The sequence below is a fragment of the Marmota marmota genome, unplaced genomic scaffold, assembly GCF_001458135.2.
Source record: "Marmota marmota marmota unplaced genomic scaffold, marMar, whole genome shotgun sequence".
NCBI classification, from domain to species: Eukaryota; Metazoa; Chordata; class Mammalia; order Rodentia; family Sciuridae; genus Marmota; species Marmota marmota.
The window spans coordinates 1-8,290 of NW_026002965.1; the positions used below are offsets into that span (position 1 = coordinate 1).

The window sequence follows — 8,290 nt, forward strand, 5'->3', positions numbered from 1 at the left end:
GCCCCACCTGAACACACACACACACACACACACACACACCTTGCTGTAAGTTAAAGCTCTAAAGCGTATTTGTCACTCCTCCCAGCAAGTGGTGCTGGGTGGGAGCAGCTTAGCCCGAGCCTGCAGCCAGGTGGCTTTGGGGCCCTGGATAGCCCCTCACTGGGGCCTTATTGCTCTCTATTCAGGGCTGAAGCCAGGTCAGTCCTAAGCAGCCAGTCCCCTGCAGATGTGTTCCAGACTAGAAAGACATGGACCAAGGAAGGAGAGCTCCTCCAGAGACTAAGGTAAGCGCATCGCCCTAGTCGAACATGCCCTGGAGGCCTTTCCCATCTCCCTTCTCCACATGAGGCGTAAGTGTTCATTGTCCGGCCAAGAGAACAGAGACTCAGAGAGGGAAAGCCACTGCCCAAAGTCACACAGTGGCATCTGGCTGACTCCAGAGTTTACACGCTCAACCACTGTTTTTTGTTACCCCTGGGCCTTACTTGCAGTGTTTTAGAGGGTTTAAGGGCTCATGACTGGGAAGGATCATAGTTTGTCCATTCAGGCTATCTCCATCAATCATCTCCCACAACCTAAGACTTGGAGGGGGCCCACTGCCCGGCCTGCTGTCTCTTCCCTGTCCAGTCTGCACCTCTTCCCCTCTGGTCTTACTGTGGCTCAGCTCCAGGCTTTGTGCAGAAGGTGCTTATGAGTATTTGTTCACCAGTCTGCCTTAAGAACAGAAACCTCACTCCTGCCCGTGCATCAGAGTGACCGGAGCAACTGCTAGAACAGGGACCCCCTGATTTGAACCCCAACCCTACCACAAACACATTGTGACCTCAGGCTTGGCCCACCACTTCTCTGTGTTTCAGATCCTTAGTTTTGAAACCAGGGAAATGGCCATCCATTCCACAGGATTGTTGTAGGGCTGGGTGCATGAAGTTGAGCCCAGGGGAACTCTGCAGGTCTTCACCACTTCCCGTCTCTGCCACTTAGGGCTCCTGAGGGCTGAACAGTGCTGGGGTCCAGCATAGCCCCACAGGGATTCCCATCCTATGAGGGGAAGAGGAAGACAAATAAGAGAAAAGGCAGGATGGTGGGGTGGGCAAGAGCAGGCATTGGCCCCCACGCTGTCTAAAGATGAAAAAAAAATTAGAATAAGACTTTGCAAGTCCACAGCACTTCACAGTGTGCAGAGAGCTTGCTGTGCCCATGAAGCACCCATCCTCAGGGCAGTTCAGGCCTGTTTTTATCCATAGGCTGAGAAAGGGTCTCAGAGAGGTTGTGGCCCTCGCCCACATTCCCATACCTTGAGGCCAGCCTCCAACGCCCAGGCTGAGACTCACTGGGCCAAGAAGTGGATGCTTCAACATTGCCAGGGTCTCAGCCAGGTTCAAAGGGCGACTGGAGCCATATTTGTCTGGTCTGGACCATCTCGAACAGGACCCTGAAGAATGGGTAGAATTTGTGCAGTTTGGAAGAGGAAGATAGACAGTGAGCAAGGTGTGGAAGAGGGAGGGCAGATTGTGGGAAATTCCAGGGCTACTCCTGGCCGGCTGGTCATTCTGACAGCATTGAACACCAACTTTATCAAAGACCCCCATCAGCAAAGAAGCTTCTGGGCCCCTGTGTGACCTGTCTTAATGTGTAGGCCTTGCTTTTGGGCTTTGGTCACCCTCTGAGCCCAAGGCAGCCATCACCCAGGATCTGGGCAAGGGCTCTCATCCTCCATTGCCCCTGCTTCCTGAGACAGTCCGTGTCCCCTGAGATGCTAAGTTGATCCTTCTTGATTTCCAGGGACATCTCTGCTGCCAAGATCCGCTCTGCCAGGCGACAGCGGGAGACAGCAAGGGAACCCAAGCTGGCCCACTCCAGGTGGAGGAAGAGATAGCACTGTAGGCTGGGAAATGTTGAGAAGAAAGCCCATGTGGACACGGGAGGAGAGGGCAGCTCAAGGAGACCCTCCACCTGTTTCCTGGGCCAGGGCCTTGGCCCCGGCCAGCTGGACCCATTTGCTGGGGCTGGCATAGGTGCTGGCCTCCCCACATGTGCGGGAGGCTTCCTCAGGACAGCCTGGTGCCCTCATGCTGCACAGCCCTCGGCCCCCAGATGGCAGGGCAGTCTGCTGGCGATGGCTGCTGGCCCCCAGGCCTGCTGAAAGTGACTGAGGGAGGCCGAGTGAACCTGGAGGTCGTGTCCCGAGGAACTTCCTGTTTGCTGGGCTACAATCCAGGAGGGACCTTGCAGTGTGGCAGGCTCACACCTAAGGCAGTCGTGGAGGCTGCGTGGGTCCCCCCAGGAGCTGGAATCCTGACCAGCCCCATCTGTCCTCTCTGGCTCCCCCTTCCCAGAGGACGGGTCCCCCTCATGCCCTTGGGACACTGCTGGTGAGAGCCTGTTCTGCTTCATCCCTCTGTATATAACTTATTTACTCTAAGGACTTTGAGAATCCCAGTTATTTATTTTAATGTATTTTTTTTAGATCCTCAATTATTTACCCGAGAACTTGTGTTTGTAATAAACAATGAAATGATATTCTGATATTTTGTTTTGGCTGAGCCTCGGTGGAAGGCTTCTCTTAGGAAGGGGCTACTTGGAAGTCAGGGGACCCAGGAGCAGAGAAAGGGAGCACCAGATCCTGGCCCTTCTCTGGCTGCTAGTCTGCCCTCTCAGATCTATCATGTACCGACACAGCCATTTGCCGCTGTGATCAGGAACCTGGGACCTACATTCCCACCAGAACAGAAACCAATGGCCAGGACTTCCTCCAAGAGCATGTTTAGAAGATGCCAAGACTTTGAGGGTATGGAGACCGGCTTCTGCTCCAGCTGCCCTGTCTTGCCAGGGTGACCACAAGGCCCAGAGCCAATCTGTCCTGTGAGGGATGGAGCCAGGTGGCTGTGCACAGCCCTGGTGGTCAGTGATGGGTGCCGTGGTGGAACCGTAGCCTGGCCCTGGCTGTGCCCTTTGCCTTGGGCCTTGGCAGGGCCCTGCTAGAGTTTGATGTTGTCTGACTGAAGAAGCCTCAGGCTCTAGCATTGGGCTCACCAGTCCTGCTACAGCCCAAGAAGCAGCCCACCCGGATCCCAGAGACAGCCTGCAGCCAGGGCCCTCCTGCTGGCAGCTGCTAGACCCACGGCCTCCATCTCTACAGACTCTCAAGCAAGCCATGCCCTTTTCCTGAGGCTCACCTATACTGCGAGTGACAGCCTGTGACCTGAGCCTACTCTGGGGACAAATTAATGGACTAAGCAATAATTATTTATATATTTCTCTAACACTGCCTTATCCAGAAAACGAATCCTGATCTCCTCGTGGAAGAATAACATGCTGATGCGTATTGAGCTACTACTACTTTATCCAGATTAACACGTTCTATCCTCACAACAATCCTGTGATGCAAGTACTTTCATTATTCTCCTTTTTACAGATGAGGAAAATGATATAAGAGAAGGCAAGGGACTTTCCTTGAGTCACACAGCAAGTAAATAAGGGGCATCAGGATGAGAGCCCTGGTTTTCTGCATCAGAGTCTATATTATACATGTGCATAATAAATATTTATTGATTGAATTCATGGATCACCAGTGTGACCTTGAACGAAGCTCTTTCTGCGCCTTAGCTATTTTTTCTAACTCGGAAGATGGGAAGCAATAGTCCTCAACTCACAAGGCTGGTACAATCACCAGACAGGCAAACTGCGGGGCCAGGCTGAGCCCAGGGCCCGAGGAGCAGAGGCTGCTTGTCAGGCTGCCAATGTGATTATGTAACATGTGGGACGGGGACTGAGCCAGAGGACCTGCAGAGAGGGAGAGACTGGGGCTGGCTAGAGTGGAGATGGGGGCAGGGGGCAGAGAAAGGATTCTGCACAAAGGGACACACCTGTCACTTCAAAACCTGAGCAGGACTCACAGGGGAAGGGGAGGGATTACAGGAAGGGGAAGAGGGACAGTGAGCAGGGACCTATCGGGGAGGTCCCTCTGCCAGGCCACAGATGGCTGCATCAGGCAAGGGGAGAACAGCAAAGATGAAGCCACAGGAGTCTTGAAGTTCAAGTGAAGGAGCTGGATTTTCTCCTGTGGGCTGTGGGAGACACGAAATCGGGAGAATGGTTCAGAACTGGGCTTTGGAAATTTGCCCTCAGAGGGCTGGTCACGGCTGAGACTGACGGAGGTGACAGGTGGCAGGAAAGCAAAGGCACCCACCCCTGGCAGGTTGGCGGTGCCTCCTGGCTGGAGAGGCCTGGTGGGAGGGGGCGGGGTCAGCCTCTTACTGCCCACTGCAATCCAGGGTCAGAGCCCCTCTCACATGGCTGTGAGCCTAAGGCCAGGGGACCCTCACTTTCTAGCATCCCATCAAAATGATCCTGAAAGCACAGCTATCGGCCAGAACTCGCCAGCTGTTTGGGGCTCAGCAGAGGCATGGGGAGCCCTGGTTGAAGGTATGCTGGAGGCCTGGGGAGGCAGGAGCTCACTGCCCTTGGCACCAGCCCCAGGGCCCTGTTCAGGGTTCAGAGATCAGTGACCCAAAATGACTGAGCAGCGGAGATGATTAGAGGGAAGAGGGGAGGCAGGAGGCAGGGACAGGCTGGGATGACGCTCAGCCCGTCAGATCCTTGGTCCCTGGAAGTGGGGCCTTTGGCTGGGGCCCTGTACTTCAGCATCTGTCTTGCCCTGCCTCTCTCCACAGGACAAGAACTTTGCAGAGCCAGGGATCACGCGTGCCGAAAGTCTGTGCCTGCTTCTAGATCACACGCTAGGTAGCCGGGACCCCGACGTGGGGAACAGTGGGGTTACAGTCTGGGGGAAATGGAAAAATGTGAGAAGCAGCTGCCAGGTCAAAGGCAGCTCTGGTAAGGGTGGAGTCTCCATTTTAGGAAGTTTGCATTTTGTGGAACAAAAATCTCTCCCCTTTTAGGTGGGTGCAGTGTTTCAAGCCTATAATCCCTCTACTCAGGAGCCCGAGTCAGGGGGATTGCAAGTGTGAGGCCAGACTGGACAACTTAGGGAGACCCTATCTCAAATCAAAAATAAAGAGCTGGGAGTGTCACTCCATGGTAAAGCGCCCCCGGGGTTCAATCCCCAGTACTGGGAGGAAAAAATTTCTCCCGCTAGGTATTTACTGAAAACGCGGAGACGTTTTTTTTTCCCAAGGTTTTCTGAGTCAAAATCGTGTTCCTTCAAATAGAGCCCAGGCAGAGATAACAGAGAAGGGGCGCGGGATGACTCCGATTTATCCGGGTTACATTGCAGGAGAAGACGCCTATCCAGACCCAGAGAGGCCGAGGCCGAGCCCCAGGCTGCCTCTGCCTCCCTTCATCGGGAAAGAGCCCCAGAGAATTCTTCATCTCCCCTTCTCTCTCTCTCTTTCTCTTTTTCTTTCTCTGAAAATAGAGTCCAGGGTCAGTTCAGATAAGTCATTTGCTATCAAGGCAATAAATTCCTGGACCGTGGCCATCCATTCATTCAACAGAGATAAATAATTGCCTCTGGGGAGACTCTGTGAGCAAGACAGACACAGCCCCTGCATCACAGGCCCAGAGAAGGGCCATTCAAAAAAAAAAAAACAAAACACTGGTGGATATTAAGATTAAAAATAGGAGCTCCCATTTATTATGGGCTTAGCGTCGCTCTCCCATATTAACTCCTGGTTCCTCGTGCAACCTCATTCACAGAGCTCTGGCATTGGGAAGTCAGGGTGGGCACCCATAGTCCCAGCTGCTCAGGAGGCTGAAGCAGTAGGATCCCTTGAGCTCAGGAGCTGGGGACCCGCCCAGGCCACACAGACCCTTTCTCAAAACAAGCAAACAAAAAGGTGATAGAAAAGATAACCAAGACACAGAGAGGTTCTGTCACTCGCTCAAAACCACACAGCTAGTGTGTGGCTCAGTGGAGCTTTAGACTCCAGGTAAGTTCTCCCACCTCTCCAACAGGGAACCACTACACTAAGATGGACTCCCTGGGGAAGGGGACTCCAAGTGGCTTTCTGGAGAAGGTGACATGTGAACCAAGTTTTAAGAGACTCAGTTGAGTGAGGGGGCCTGGGAAAGGTGGGAGAGTCAGGCAGGAACAGATGGTACACTCCTGAGCACCACACCAAGCCCTGGCACCGGCATGAGGGGCTGGCGCTCCAGGCAAGGGTCACCTACAGTAACTGCCACCCCTCCACAGCCTTGGAGTCAGTCTCCCAGGGGAGACCGGAATCGCCTGCCGTTAGTGCTTCACACCTGTGGACGCCATGCTGCCGCCCTTGAGGTCTCCCGGGTGGGCAGGGATGGCAGGCAGGAACAAATGAAAGGGACAGGGGTAGAAAATGCCTTGAGTTGTCCTTGAAGCTGGTGGCAAGGCAGCTGAAGGACGGGCAGGGCTACCACATGCTGGGAGGGGGACAGGGCATCACAGCTGGGGAAGTGGTGCCAGGCACGTCGGCCAGACCCCGGAAGAGTCCAGAGAGAGGCAGCCAGCCTGAGCAGCAGGGGCCAGGCTGGGAGCAGCCTCCGATGCCAGGACTTTGATCTTGAGTGATGGGGAGCTAGCGAAGGTTACCGAGCAGGGGAGGCCAGGACCGGAGTGCCTCCAGCTGCTGCCTTTCCATTGGCCCTTCCCTGGCCGTGCTTTCTGCTCGCCCGGCCCCTCCTCTCCAGGGAGGGCAGAGTGTGGGGCTCGCCTTGGCCTGCCAGGGATCCCAGCCAAGAGCCCTCAGCAGCTCAGAAGGGGGCCGTGTGCGGGCCCGCCAGGAGCCCTGGAAGAGGAATGCAGCCTAATTAATTCTCTGAAGCTCCCAGGGCCTCGCCTTGTGTGAGCAGCTGCCAGGGCAGGCCTGCCAGGGCGCCACCGGGCCAGGCTGTCGATCACTGGATGCTGCAGGCAGCCAGGCGGACTGCAGGCCACAGGTTGGGGAACAGGGACTAGGGGGCCAGCCCCTGGTATCCAGGATCACACAGGTCCTCCGTCCCCTTTCCGGCCAATAAAGAGCCATGGTAGCAGTGATAGCCCACAGCCCTTGAGACCCCGCGGCACACTTGGTACCCATGAGTACGCCTTCCTCACTGCTCATCGGATCCTTACAAGGGCAGTGAGATGAGTACTGTTACTATCCCCATTTTGCAGAGGGGAAAAATGAGGGTCAGAATCATGCAATCAGCAAGCAAAAGCAGGGAAGCTGGGATTGGACCCAGGCAGTCTGGGTGCCCAGAGTATTCCTCATAACCACCATCCTGGGAAGGCTCAGCAATGGAAATCAGGTCCATAGAGGTGGGATACCTTTCCAAGGACAGACTAAAAGGGGATCAGGAGACAGTAAAAGGAGTAAAGACTGCTAGGGATAAAGGCCACATTCCTGGTCTTGGCTTAAATTGCCTCCTCCAGAGGATTCTGTCCCTCTCCTGGCCCTGCAGGTCATTCAAAGAGATGTGTAGCTCACCACTTAAGGACAGGTAGGCTGCAGGAAGCGATTCTGTCCATATTAGCTTTCTATTACTGTAACAAAATATCTGAGAATAATCAACTTAAAGAAGAAAGGTTTATTTTGACTCATAGTTTCAGAGGTTTCCGACAAGTTAGTTGACGCCGTTGTTCTTGGGCTTGTGGCTAGGCAGCACATCATAGGGGAGCACATGGCAGAATACGTTGCTCACCTCCTGGAGACCAAGAAGCAAAAAAAGAGGAAAGAGGAGGGTCTGGGGCCCCACAATCCCCTTTGAGGGCAGACCCCAAGTGAGATAACGTCCTTGCACTAGGCCCCACATCCTAAAGGTTCCACCACCTTCTAAGAGTGCTAAGGGGCTGGGGAACAAGGTCCTCTGGGGGAGGTTTATCTAAACCATAGCACTCTCAGGGTGTCCACCCATATGGACCCAATTCTGCCACCTGGGCCTCTTCCAGAACAGTGCTGGCCCTGTGTGCTGGCCCTGTGTGCCGAGGCTCATGCTGGTTGCACATGCTCAGAGCATCTGCCTAACCTATTACCACCCCACCCCACCCCCTGCCTTATGGGTGGGACAGCCAACAGCAGCTCAGTAAGGTGTGGCCTGGAGAAAAACCTCGCAACTAGGAGGTGACAAAACCAGGAATGGCAGTCACACTGGCCTGACAGCAGAACTCTGCCCTTACCAGACGGCGGCCCAGAAAGGGGGCAGCACGGCCAGGTCAGGTCCCCTGAGGAGCCTCACTTTCCTCATCTGCCATACAAGGATGAGAGGCCTGACCTTACAGAGTTGTTCTGGAGTTCATGAACAGACGTCCCGAAAAGTCTCCTACGTGAGACACTGCCCTGAGTCCTTCATTTAATTAAAAAAAAAAAAAAAA

At 54.4% G+C, this 8,290-nt stretch overlaps 2 long non-coding RNA genes across 2 annotated transcripts; one reads left to right on the forward strand and one right to left on the reverse strand.

Annotated features, from left to right (window-relative positions):
• The first annotated feature begins 150 nt into the window (after nt 1-150).
• LOC125614585 lies at nt 151-2,520 on the forward strand. Its single transcript, XR_007345159.1, has 2 exons — nt 151-284; nt 1,783-2,520. It is a non-coding gene; the product is annotated as an uncharacterized LOC125614585 (long non-coding RNA).
• A 4,971-nt stretch (nt 2,521-7,491) lies between these two features.
• Nucleotides 7,492-8,258, reverse strand: LOC125614586. Its single transcript, XR_007345160.1, has 2 exons — nt 8,096-8,258; nt 7,492-7,623 (listed from the first exon to the last, which is right to left on the reverse strand). It is a non-coding gene; the product is annotated as an uncharacterized LOC125614586 (long non-coding RNA).
• Between the last annotated feature and the right edge of the window lie 32 nt (nt 8,259-8,290).